The sequence below is a fragment of the Lissotriton vulgaris genome, unplaced genomic scaffold, assembly GCF_964263255.1.
Source record: "Lissotriton vulgaris unplaced genomic scaffold, aLisVul1.2 SCAFFOLD_3800, whole genome shotgun sequence".
Classification (NCBI taxonomy): domain Eukaryota; kingdom Metazoa; phylum Chordata; class Amphibia; order Caudata; family Salamandridae; genus Lissotriton; species Lissotriton vulgaris.
Window position 1 is genome coordinate 66,564 of NW_028245743.1, and position 13,707 is coordinate 80,270.

General features: G+C 45.7%; 1 long non-coding RNA gene across 1 annotated transcript; it reads right to left on the reverse strand.

Annotated features, from left to right (window-relative positions):
- Positions 1 to 11,767: 11,767 nt before the first annotated feature.
- Positions 11,768 to 13,202, reverse strand: LOC147666296 (uncharacterized). The gene is made up of 3 exons (XR_015304846.1): positions 13,162 to 13,202; positions 12,765 to 12,829; positions 11,768 to 12,038 (listed from the first exon to the last, which is right to left on the reverse strand). It is a non-coding gene; the product is annotated as an uncharacterized LOC147666296 (long non-coding RNA).
- Between the last annotated feature and the right edge of the window lie 505 nt (positions 13,203 to 13,707).

Here is a 13,707-nt window from a genome sequence, read left to right on the forward strand (position 1 = left end):
AGATGTTACCATTAATCTATAGATCCTCCGCACCTACGAAACAGAGGGGTGGCCCTTATGTTCCGCTCGGCCCTGCAATTTCAGCCTATGGGGGTACAGGGTGACAAGGTTGTTGGATCATGGTTAAAGGCCTTCTGAGGGGTAGGCTCTGCACTTTTTTAGTTTTATATGCACCAAACACTGGGCAAAATGCCTTTCTGCTTACATTACTGAAAGCTGCAGTGGATTTCGTAGAGGGGCCTTTGATTGCTATGGGGGACTTCAACATGGTCTGGCTCCCAGAATTAGACTGCACACACTTCCACAGATCAGCGACGGGTGTGTTCTCCCCCGACACTGAACAGCAAATCTCTGACCTGGGCCTTATTGATGTCAGGCGCTCCCTCTACCCTCAGTCTAAAGATTTCACTTTCTACTCACACGTCCACCACACCTACTCTCGGATAGACCACTTCTTCGTGAGTCAGACGTTGAGGGGGGATTTCAGAGAAGCCAAGATCTACCCGCTCTCTGTCTCAGATCACAGCCTGCTTGCGATAGGACCCCAGTGGGGGGCGCGAATTGTGGGCGGCTCTAAGTGGTACTTCCCTGCCTCCCTGGTTAGGTATAAACCCTCCTGCACATCCTTACGGGAGCTTATCAATGAATACTTCACACTTAATGCCCCCGAGGAGACCTCTATATACAACACTTGGGATGCCTTCAAGGCATATCTTCGTGGGCATTGCATTGTGTTAAACGCCACTCTTAACCAGCAGCGGGGTCGGGAACGGGAGCAACTGGAAGCGGAGCTCTCGACCTTAGAACAGGCCCATAAGGAAAAGCCCTCCAAGATCGGGAGGTCTAACAAAGATGATCATTATAAGCTTTCAAATATTCGACCATTCAAATACAGTGTATCAGCTCCACGCTATACAATGGAGGATGACAGAACCTAGAAACAAGGAAAGGACAGTCTATTATCCGTAGGGCACCGTACATATTATCTTAACATTATTGTAGAATAAATAACCAACTAGAGGTCCCTAATAAGAAAATGATAGCAGATTACCGGTTTGACCAAGATGGCCGCTACAGTACTTCTAACCCTATCCTATAAAACAGCAAATTAGCTCTCCTCCGGTATACACAAGATGGCGGCGAAAGTTGAGGAGGAATGGATAGTCCGTCATTTATCTTCAGGAAAGTGTACGCAGCTGGCATCGCTAACTCAAAGGCGCGAACATGGCGTTATTTAATCGAGACGCCGGAAGCAACTAGGGAGAATCCAGTCTTCACCAGTGGGCCGGCAGACTCGGTCGGCGGAACCCCAGTTTGACAGAGACAGCTTTCGAGATAAAGGTAAGCCCGTAAAATAGAGTACGTGATAAATGGGAATCCGTTAAGGGCTAAACATAATTGGTAATACCCCTCCGTCTTTTTATACTTAGGCTTTATACCAGCTAGCCCCCTTATGGGCTACACTCTATATAGAGAAGACGTCGCTTAGACCCGTGATCCACGAAGAAAATCCACTAAACGCTAAAAGGATTTTATCTGAAACCCCGTCTAGGAACAGCTGCCTATCATTTGGAAGGTAAATTCGGGACTAAATTGTAAATGATTATGTTGTCAATACTGAGCAGTTTAGCGCTTACCAAATGCCGTTTCCACCCTCAGGCTCGCCATACGCCTAATAAGATTTGTATACCCTTGCGGACCCCTGGACATTAAAAAGAAAAATCCAGCATTTAAGAGCCGGCTTTCCCGGTACGTATTTAGACCATCAGCTGCACCTGAGTGTGGCGATATCACTCTTTAAACAACTGCTGTAAAGTATGCTTCTTCCCCATACTGTAAAGAATTAACAATACATGTCATAAACACCATAATGATCTAAGCCACGCTTTTATTCACAGGCTTTTTTGATGCCCACTATGGTCTAAAACCTGCATGACCTCTGTGGCATTTGGAAGAAAAAGTACTACGCTGAGGTGCTGTTTATATCAGTAGGTACCTTTAACTTTGAAAGCGCTACATTATGCCCAGTTTGTAAAAGATCAACTCCCTCCAACCTGATCATATGCAGTAGCTCCGATTTCCTTTAAAAACAAGAGGGATGTAGAAAGGGGTCTTTAATACATCAACAACTCCTAAGTTTAGTAATGGTACGGCTTATCGATCAAATTTCTGACCCTTTTAGAGGCACCTTAGCAGTCTGATGTACTAGGATGTTGATCTATCCCCCTTACAGGACCCGAACCGACCGGAAGTCTTGCCTACGAAAACCAGCCACAGTGGTGCTCCCGTATATATTTATGTTGTTACCAGAAGTTTGATATCTCTTGTATAACTGAATAAAATACGCCTACAGGAAAAATATTGAGACAAAAAGAAAATAATAAATGATGGCCTAGCCTTTAACTAAAATCTCCATTGACTAAATCATGATTAGCATAACTATCTGCCTTTTCAGGACCGTGTTCCTGTCCTTCTCTATAGGATCATGTGTGTGTAAAAGAAAATAGTTCTGGTGTATACCATGAACTATGTGAACGTGGTTGATAAAAAAAGTTTTAATACCCGCTTGTAAGTGAAGACTCAGTGTTGTGGTGAATTGTGCTCTATGGTCCATTCAGTGAAGGCTATCCTGATGCCTTTCTAGATTCCACGTAATAGGGAATCTATTTTAGGGAGTGTATCTAGAGGGTTTGACATTGCATGGCGATCAACGGTCAAGTGTAGGAGCCTTGCTCCAATGTTTACCAGATGGTTAAAATCAATTTTTTTGTATCTCAGTAATTTCATAGATGTCTGAAATGTTTAATTGCACACTAAATCACAAAGAATATATGTTGTTAGCACAGAATTATTCTCTGAAAAGCACGTGTATATATATATAAAAGTAAAATGAAATTTGTTTTCGCTCTTTATCTTTCAGATTTTTACACTTGTGCCCCCTCCCAGTATACTGCCCTTTGCCCTGACGAAGGTGCGGCCTCACTGGCCCGTCACCGAAACGCGCGTCGGCTTGTGTCTCCAGGAATACGGCTAATGTCCTTACTACATCAGGACCCGTAGTCAAAGCCATCTCCCTGGACTAAACACCCCGATTTATACAACACGCCAAACCATCCTTGTGTTGTATTCGCCAGGACTAGAAGAACGAATGTAGTATGAATGGTGAATGATACTAAATGAGAAAGAGTGGGTAGAGATTGAAGTGAAAGAGATAGAGTGTGTGAAGTGTGGCCGTTACTGGGTAGGACTAAATTCCCCTAATTATGTTGCCCCCTTATCTATGTCTGTCTTATTTATGACTTATATATACTTATGATACAACAAACTTTATATTTATATCCTTGTTATCCTTAAAAAATAATAAATATATATATTTCTAACCATGAACTGTACAGTCTATTTTTGATTTGACCATGTGATTGTTATGTGTAGTGTCAACCCCTAGGCGAATCACCCCTTTACATATATCTGTTGGACCCTTTGGCTAGGGCCTTTATATCCTGAGGCAGGGTGTTCTTTCTTTCTATTTACATTGGTTTCTCCCCCCTACTACCTGCCCATATCCTGAAGCTACCCTCGGGGAACCCCCTTCTTTGTCTACTAGATGCCTTCAAGGCGTATCTTCGTGGGCATTGCATTGTGTTAAACGCCACTCTTAACCAGCAGCGGGGTCGGGAACGGGAGCAACTGGAAGCGGAGCTCTCGACCTTAGAACAGGCCCATAAGGAAAAGCCCTCCAAGATCGGGCTCCTGCACCTGACGGCCATCAAGGGTAAACTCAAGGGCCACTATGACAATAGAGTGAATATACCCTACTAAAACTTCGACGGCTCTCCTACTCACAGGGCAATAAGGTGGGGCGTCACCATGCCAGGCAACTAAGGGATAAGAGGGAACGTAAATATTTTGGGGGCTGTCAGGATACTCGAGGTGAGGTGACACCAGGATGAGGCGAAGGATCCGTTCCTTCAGTTGAAAGTCATGGACACATACTAGGATGTCAGGGGGTGGTGCCTGAGCTCCGCGTGGCAGTCCCACCCTGTGCACGCGGTCCATGCGAATGGTCTGGATGTCTGCCTCCGCCAGGATGTGTTTGACGAGCATTTCAAAGTAGTCTCTCAAATCCGCTCCCTCACCCTTCCAGGGGACCGCGCGGATGCGGATATTATTGCACCGGGACCTATTTTCTAGGTCCTCTGCGTGTGCTTGTAAGTCTAAGTTTTGTTCCGTTAAGCGGAGCACATCCTGCTGGAGTTGGTGGATGTCTTCAGCTGTACTTGCATCGTGCTCTTCTAATGTCGCTACCCACTCCCCCACCTCGTCCACATCCCTTCGCATTTCACGAAGGTCAGAAGCCAGTTGCGAGCGTAGCTCAGCTATGTCATCTTTAATTGCTGCAAAGAGTTCTCATGAAGGCCTTGGTGGCAGGTTCCTCGGTTTCAGATTTTTTGGGAGGGTTTTTTTCCAGGGTAGGGGAGGGAGATGGCGCCGTTCCCTTCGGGATCACTTCCTTCCCAGGCTTTTCCTTTTTCATCCTGTTAGACGCCATGGTTGTTGGGCCGCGTCCCTAGGGTCACTCTGAGAGCAAGCTTCCGGTCCAGGGGCAGGAGATAAATCCTGTCAATCCAACATTGGTCAGTTCGTGGTTCAGACTTTTGTCCGTTGGGTTCTGCGCCCCCTCTGCCAGATACCCTCCTCTGAGCCTATGGTGGGCCCCGACTAGCGTCTCTCGCTTTGAGGGTCAGCTCTAGTCCCCAGAGGCCACTCCGCCACTGGCGACTGGGGCAGAGTCACACCCTTCTTCGCAGGGGGATACGGCTGGGTGGGCCACCTCCCGAGTGCCCTCGTCACTCTCCACCACTCGGTCACACCCCACAACACAGGTTGGTCAGTCAAGCCGGAAGAGAGGGTGCGTTAAATTGGCTCGCCTCGTAAGATGCTGGCGCCCTTCTGTGCCAACTGGAGCTTGCTTGTATGTATGGGGTGCTACGGACGAGCCTGGACGCTTCACCAGCCAGGCTGACCACCAGGCCCTAGCTGTCCACTGAGCACTTCACTGCTCGTTTATGGTCCAGGTGTTCCTCATAAGTATATTTTAAATGTACTGGAATATGGTTGGAGAATGCTGGTATAATAATATATTTGCCATTTGGACACTCCCTGACAAATTCTGGTGGCCAATCTTGTTCTGCTAGAAGTATATCATAAAACTTTGAAAGTCGCCCCCAAAAGAGTGCTTTCACTTTTCTTGGTATGTCTCCTCCATCCGGAGTGTTATTTCATATAACCTATGTGGAGAACTAACCCTGGTTTCTGCAGTTTCGACTTCAATGCCCTCATTCAAGACCACTGTCTGCAGAAGTTCCTTCAGGTTCTGGTGAGCTATTGCCACTTCTGCTGTGCTGTCCAACATGGTCTGAGCCCATTCTCCGTTCTTGAGCTGTGTCCTCAAGATCCTCGGCATGTCTGATTTTTAGACCTGCTACCTTCTTTTGGTGAATTGAGGTTTTGGTTTGTTTTTCTGAACGTGTTGATCGTCTTTGGACTTCACACGTTCTTTTTTCTGACAGTTCGCTTCTTTCGGATGTCTGTGACGATATCTGAAAGGTACGAGAGGAACTTGTATCAGTATCTTGATACCCGTCAGGTTCTCTCAAATTATCCCTATTCCTGGGGTTATACCTCCTTTCAGAGGGCTCCTTCGGGATAGAGAATCTCTCTCTTTTGAATGTTGTATAATATTTTCCCACTTCCTTTTATAAGAGGTAGGAGTGTTTAATAAAGGCCTTTTCAGGACTTTCAGACAGTTTTGGTTTAACTGGTTTCACACCCAAACTGTATCGGTCTAATTCTTCATAGGATTTTTCAATTATTCTGCCTAGTTCTTGTGGTTGTTCTATTACATCAAATTACCTTAATTTCTGGTGGATTGCCACTGATGCCGTTTCTCCTTTAATATTTGATAATATTATTGTTGAGACATGGGTAAAAATTCAGTAACTTCATACCTAAATTCAGAGCAGGCTCTGCCCCGTAATTGTTTTGAATCTGTTTCAGGACGTCAGGTATTACCGCCATAGATGGAACACCATGTGTTTTAGTGTAGATTGCAGTTAAGAATGTGCCCCATGTGGTGCAGTCTCCCAGATGTGGTGTTACCCCCATTGGTAAACAGATAGTTAGAATTCTATGTTTGTCATAAGGACTGGTTGTAGGAGAGTAGGGTTTGCTCCATATGCTCTCTGAAGTTTTAGCCTAAGACTGCTGGTCCATGCTACCACTAGGATAGCTGATCTATAAGTTTGACTTTACAACCACCATCATAAGGGTCGTTTAAACTGGTGCAAGGTGCCCACTAGAATAGTGGACATCATATACCAGGCTAACTTCTCACATTGGTGTGCAGCGGTTGGGATAAGTGCTTGCTGTTTTACCATATAATCTTAAGATATCATTTGAAAGATCACATTAAGGTACCTAGAGGTACATATAAATTAAGTCTTATAATACTTAAGTTCTACTGAACTTAGTTGTTGTAGAGCAAAGGGCCTAGCGCACCCTGACTACAACTCCTAGAGAGGTTCTAGTAGATAACACTTAGTATAGGTAGGTGCACAAACCACACCTCACTAGAAAATGTCCTTAAGAGGAGAACCTTGTGGGTCTCTCCCAGCAGAAGTTGACCCTCCCAGGGCACCTTCTGTAGGAAGTTGGACACCTGACTATGGTTACCCCAGATTGTTTGCCTGTGTTTAGCTGGTTTTCGACTTAGTTGGCCTGTTTCCCTGCTAATCAGGACCCCAGGCTATCTGCTCTCTCCTTAAAATGGACTCCATGCACCCTAGGTGCATAACCTAATTGGTACTGGACACCCTGTCAGCCCCTATATAGAGCACTATAGGTGCCAATGGCATAGGTGCATCCAAGGCCTACCAGGGGCTGCAGCATATCTTTTGCCACCCCTGGCTGGTTCTTAAATTGACACAACTGGCTGATCACTCAGCTGGGGCAAGGTGTTGTAATCACCCCTTGCGTAGATATAGTATACCTATATCTAAACCTATATCTGGACACATATATACCTATACGTCACTCCTATGGCAGGCCTTATCAATCCTGGAGGCAGAGTGCTTGGTTTTATGTGAGATGGTGCTCTAGCATGAGCTGAGCCTGTCTGCAGCTTTTGGAACCATGTCCTTATAGCTGTTCTGTGATATAGCCATACCATATACTCTTAAGTGCATTATAATCCATCGCAGTTATGTGCCAACTTTGGTTTGGCTTTATCAAAACATGTCGTGTAAGGTGTCATACGATTTGGAATACTATCCCCTCGACAGTCCTGTCGACAGGGATAGCATTCCACCCTTCTAGAGGGAGAAGACATGTTACTTTGCTAAAACGCGGTTGATTTCTAAAAGAGCCTCAGCATCACAAAATGGATGCTGCTGCCACCGACACAAGTCTGACCTCCTGCTGCTGACCGAAACTTGGCAGGAGGCCTGGACAAAGGGTTTCCTGTCACAGGGAGGTGCTACACCACCCCAGACAGGCGATAGTGTATTGGGGCAGGGAGGGCTGAAAGAAACTAGACAGTGCCTGGGGCGCACAAGGCTTCCCCTTGCATAATCCGGTCAAACCGGTTCTGGGGCACACCAGCCCCAGTCCCAGCGCAACTCTGGACAAAGGGAAAGGGGTGTAACCACCCCCTTCCTGGGTCCCACCCATAGGAGGGACCTAGCAGGTAATCCAGCCCCCAAGATTGGTATAAGAATGGGAGCAGTGCCAACGCACTCAGATTATCCTGACTGAAACTTATGAAACGAAACTCTGGACCCTTCAACATCCTACTCGACGTAGAAGACTGAAGAATCTCCCTTGTAGTCAAGGAGTGACCACCCTGTGCAAACAGGCACCATCCAGCACCTCGACGTTTGCTTTGTTGCAGTTCCTGCCGGAACGCGAGTAACAGATCAACAAGATCCAGCGTGCCTGCCTTTTAACAGCCCGATCCACAGTCCCTGCAGAGCTGAGACCCGTGGAGGCGACCTGAAGCTTGGGGCCGGCAATCTTGGAAAAACCACAAGACTGACCGTGCAGCATCCGAGGCCCCCTCGAAGCTGTGCATTGGGGTTTGAGAAGCCTCATCCCTGAGCCACTCTTGCACCGAAGCTCACCCCTCTACACTCACCGAGTGCTGCGTGGGGCCCTTCTGCATCTTTTGGCTCAACGCTTTGTCCGGTCGCTTGCCCGTTGGCTTGTGGCCCCTGTACCGACGAACCTTGAAATCTAACTTGTGAGTCTGGTTGATCCAGACTTGCCCTCGCTCCCATGAAAAGGAGCACCCGCTCTGACCCTCCTGGTCCAAGTTTTAAGCGATCTTCGAATCCTGCGTGGGTTGTCTTGCCAAGGGTTGTTTGCTCCAATCCGGAAGCCAACACCGCCGACAGCGAGAGCCTTTGTGGGACAGCTTGTGATCCACTCCTGGACATCCTCGGTGCCCCAGAGTCCACGTGGCAGCGGAGACAAGCTTCACAACATCGACCTGATTGCGCCCGACATTGTCTGGTTCCTTCCTGGTTCCACCCTGGTCACTGCTGAGTGACCCAGACTCTGTCCCCTCTGCTTTCAGATCATCTTTATCTTCGATCCACCCTTGGATCACACCGGACACTTCTCTTCACGACGCCTGCAGCATCTTCATCTTCAGGCCCCAGCAACCTGCGTGACGAAACCCGACACTACTTTCCACCCGTGCACCCGCTTCCTGTGGGTGAGGTAGCGCTCCTGTACTGGTACACACTTCTAGTATATGTGTCTAAAGTTTTGTCCTTCAAGGTTAAGCAGAAGTCTCCTTTTACAGTAACTTTATAACTTACGCACCATTGACTTTGCATTGGTGCATGTACGTGCTTTAAGCGCTGCACCCGAATCCCGCGGGCTTTTCCAGACTTCAGCATTGCTAGTCTGGACTGCTCCCAGCGATTCCTCAGGCCCTAGGCCTGACCACTGTTCGATTAGTGATACTTATACCACTTTTGTGATATATGGTTTGCGTGGCCCCTGGGCCTCATCCATAACTGTGCTTTTGTTTAAACGCTTGTGATTCTAGACTCATGAAGAGTATAGAGAATTATTCTAGTAATAAATACATATATTTTTATAATATATAACTTGTGTGGTGTCCTTTCATTTGATATTACAGGATTGTGATTGGTAAAACAGCTCGCTTAACACGACCTCTTGAGTTAAGCCTTTAAGGCTGCTCAGTCCATGCTACCCTTAGGATAGCTTGTCTATAAGGTGGACTTACAACCATCACCATAAGGGATTGTTTGGACTGATACAAGGTGCCCCCAGAATTGGAGACATCATATATCAGGCCAACTTCTCACACCTTCTAACTATGATACATTTACTTTTAATGAACTTAGAAGTTTATGTTCACTCTGAAAACTGAGACAAGGACAGAGTCCAACCCTGAGGCACCCGATAGATCTATCAGTGGAGTATGATACCGAAAAGGCAGCAACCCCAGATCAGACAGGTAGTGGAGGGGGGCCATTCCTCAACAGAGGATTACCAGAATGATAATCTAGGGGGTGCTGATGATGAAGAAGATGCTGATCAGATCCAAGTTGGAGAACTGAACCAGATCAACCTAAGCCTACATGGGGCTGGAGGGGACAGAATCCCATCCAGACCCACACGCAGGCTTAACACTGAGCACAGAAGGAGATCACTTTCCAGTGAATCCAATCACTCTGATGACTCACTAGGGTCAGATGCCTCCGCTCTCAGGAGAATGACTTCCCCTGAGAGAAGAGAACAAAAGGGTGGGATGAGGGAATCCAAGCTTAGAATCAGGAGGCAAGAAATTGCCCTTGAGAAAGAGACCCTGGCTCTTGAGAGAGAGAGAAAATTGTGTAGACTAGAGTCCACTGGTGGCAGCAATATCCCTAGGAATAGGGAAGGGTCATATGACCATAGAAACCTAAGTAAGATTGTCCCTCTCTACAAGAGTGGGAATGAGATCCACAAATGGAAAACTGCGTTGAAGACGGCCTGTAAAGTACAACAGGTACCCCAGAGTCAGTGGCCAGCTATACTATGGCTCTCCTTTTCAGATAAAGGCAGTGATAAGCTCCTCACAGTTAGTTATAAGGATGCTGATAACTACAATGTCATGAAGAGTGCTCTAATAGATGGGTTTGGCTTAACCACTGATCAGTATAGGTTGCTGTTCGGCGAGATTGTGCCACTAAGGCTCTGGAAGGCTGGTTACTGGGCAGTAAGGTCAAAGACTATACAGGATTGTATAATTTGATTATGAGAGAACACATTCTTAATAATTGTCAGAACCAGTTATTGCATCAACACCTGACTGACTTTGATCTGACCTCTCCCCAAGAATTGGGAAAGAAGGCAGACAAATGGGTCAGAACCAAGGTGAGGCAGAAGGTAAAGAACCAAGGTGGTGATCAGAAGAAGCAAGACCAAAAGGGTGGGGAGAAAGCAAAAGACCAGAAGTCTTCGCCAGTTCCCCAAAAAGCTTCTAATAAAGGGGTGTTTCAAGAAATCCAAAAAGAAAGAAGGTCCAAAGAAACCATGGTGTAATTTTTGTAAGAGTAATACTCACTGGACCAGTGATTGCAACAACAAGGAGACCGCTCCAGCCATCATTGCCCCTAAGGCAACTGTTCCCCCCCAGAGCAGCTAATAGTGGTGGTTCTCAACAGAAGGGTTAGGTAGGGTTAACCCTGGGAACTGAGATGGATTCTGGCCTAGTCAGAATATCAACTCAACCTGTTCTTGTCTGTGATGTGGACAAGGCTATGTCCTCTACTGTGAGCCCCAGTAACCTGGGCAAGTACAGACAGACACCTTTAATCAATAATAAAGTGGCTCAGGCCTACAGGGACACATGTGCCAATGTCACCATAGTGACGCCTAACTTTGTGGACCCTGGACAGATAATACTAGGTGACAGTTACCTAGTGACCAATGCAAGCAATGTCTCCTGGGGAGGGGTAACTGGCCTCAAAAGAGTTGTTGTTAGTTCAGACCTCCTTGTAGAATGTTTGTTGGGCAATGATCTGGAATCTTCAGTCCGGCCTTAAGTGGAGTATAGGACTCATGCAGAGATGTTAGGCATATCAGCACATGTCCTTGCTGTGACCAGGTCACATGCCAAAAAGTGCAAATCTGAACAGGCCCTGGATCCTGAAACTATGGATCAGCTGCCTACCAAGAGAAAGAGCAGTAGGGTTAAGGCAGTGCCTTCCCCCTTGCCTCAGGATGAGGATCAGTCTTCTCAGAAAGCTGACTGAGACCCAAGAAGGAACTGTCCTAGAAGAGCTTGAGCCTGACCCAAGAAGGAACTGTCCTAGAAGAGCTTGAGCCCGATCAGGTTGAGTTTCTTGGGACAGGGGGGCCTTCAAGGGCAGACCTGAGGCAGGCGCAATTGGACTGCCCCTCTCTTGAACCCCTCAGACAGCAAGCTGCTGCTGAGGCTTCTGGGAATGCTACTGAATGAGGGAGAGGCAGTTTGCACCCTCAATTCTAACCTGGTTTATGAACAATAGTCTAATTTAAACATAAGGGTGCAAACTGCGGACTGTGTTGGCTACACAGTATGTGAAAAAACAGAATTAGTAGAAGTAAGCAAAAGCCTACCTGCAGGATGCACTGGGCCAAGAGAAATCCTTTATCAATCTTTTAAACCAATAAGCAATGATAATCAGATACTATGTGGTCTCTTGAATGATCAAGATGTGTACATATTTATTTAGTTGAAATCAAATTTATCAAACACGATTTTGATTTAGGCATCAGTATTTGCCTTCATACTTGGATGCTCTCGATGTATACATATAGAAGTATCTTGCTACAGTACATTACATTATAACATACTTCACAAAATCACATAACTGTCCATGTCATATAATACATGGAATTTTGCAATTCTAACAAAACTTGCGAAGAAGCGTCGCCCAATGCATTTCGGGAACCCTGTTCCCTTCTTCAGGGGCGAATACCTAGAAGAAACATAAATGCATATAAATGACTGTGGTGTCCTTAATACTATGTAACATAGTAGAGGCACATGAGGGGATCAAAACAATAGTAAATAATAATAACATGTGCATGGTAAATGGAGCCCTAATAAAAAGCAAGGATTACTCTTAAGTCCTGGAAATGCTAGTCACAATGAAAGAATTTGAAACATCAAGTAAATTTCTCCTCATTAAAGAATTTGAAACATCAAGTAAATTTCTCCTCATTAATAGACACGTCTCACAAATCTATTCCCCAACTGTGAAGGGAACTGTCCTGTTTACAGACATCGGTGTGGAATGGGAACAATTTATGGGTAAAAATGCATAACACCCATCTGGTGCGTGCCTATAATTACAATACTCAAAGTACAATGGACTCCGAGATCAAATGCATAACAACCCTCTCGAATATAATAGCGAACATACAGTCACAGTACGTAAACTGGAATGAACACAGTAATCAGTTATGGTCACATTGCGAATCTTAATAGAACTGTGTGCTGTGTTGGAGAACCAGGTCCATAGTGAAGAGTAAGGGCCTGGCCCGCCTGATATAACATGAGCATGCTACAGTGTCAGTAAGCATCAGGAAACCGATACTAACAGAAAAGCTCCACTTTAAATAAACTAAATAAATGCGGTCAAAAAGTCTGTGCATGAGATAATAAGTGTTTCTCAATGAATCGGGTAGTGCTTGCTGCGTACCTTGATGCTACTTTCTCACGATAACTTGTTTACTGCAAGTATTATTTGCGGTACCAAAACAGGATCTAAAAAACATCAAGGGAATGCCAAAATGTAACAACATCTATTATTTCGAGGACTTCATGATAATCAATTACTTTAACCGAGCTGTACTCGAGCAAATAATTTATTTCACATGTCAACAATTGCTGACCTTGCGAATACTTAGTTCAAAAGCACGACAATTATAGGAACGAAAACAATGACCTGATGGTAATGCGTAACTGATAAAAAAAGAGAAAGCCGAAGTACCTGAAAATATGTTTTAAACTGTTCCTGAATATTAATGCGGTGTACCAGCTTACATGCTTTCGTCATATGCAGAACAATGTAAATAATTGTTAAGTGGAGTTCTTACCGGGAGCTAACTGTTGCTACAAGCCTCTGTGGTGCTCGACGTGAATGTGAGGATCCCGCGGAAGGATACCATACAGACTTAAGTAGTGCGACTTAAGCTTGGGTTTAGCAAGTAATGTGGGATATGTAGTTTATTTAAAGATACCTAATCCTTATTCTGAAAAGATCTTACACGATGAACGTGCATGGAAATATGTCTATCATAGCACAACGTAGAAATCGTTAGCATAACCCATAGTGAACAACAACCATTAAAACGAATTTAACACGAACCATTCTTAATCATATCGTGACATCACCTCAAAGGGGGGCTTGGGGGAGGGCAGCCGACCACCGGGAGGTCTCCTCCCCCGGGCGGTTTGGGAGATCTGGGTGGGGTATTCCTTCTAGCAGGTTCTTTGGGCGTTTTTGGGCTGGTTTTAGTTGTTTTGTGCGCTCCCCTATAAATGGGCGGGGCTCCTCGCTCCGGGCACCATTTTAGGCTTGGTGACCTGGTGGCCGGTTGAGCTTAGAATTTTTGTCCCTCCCCCCCTTCCCCTTTTTAAGG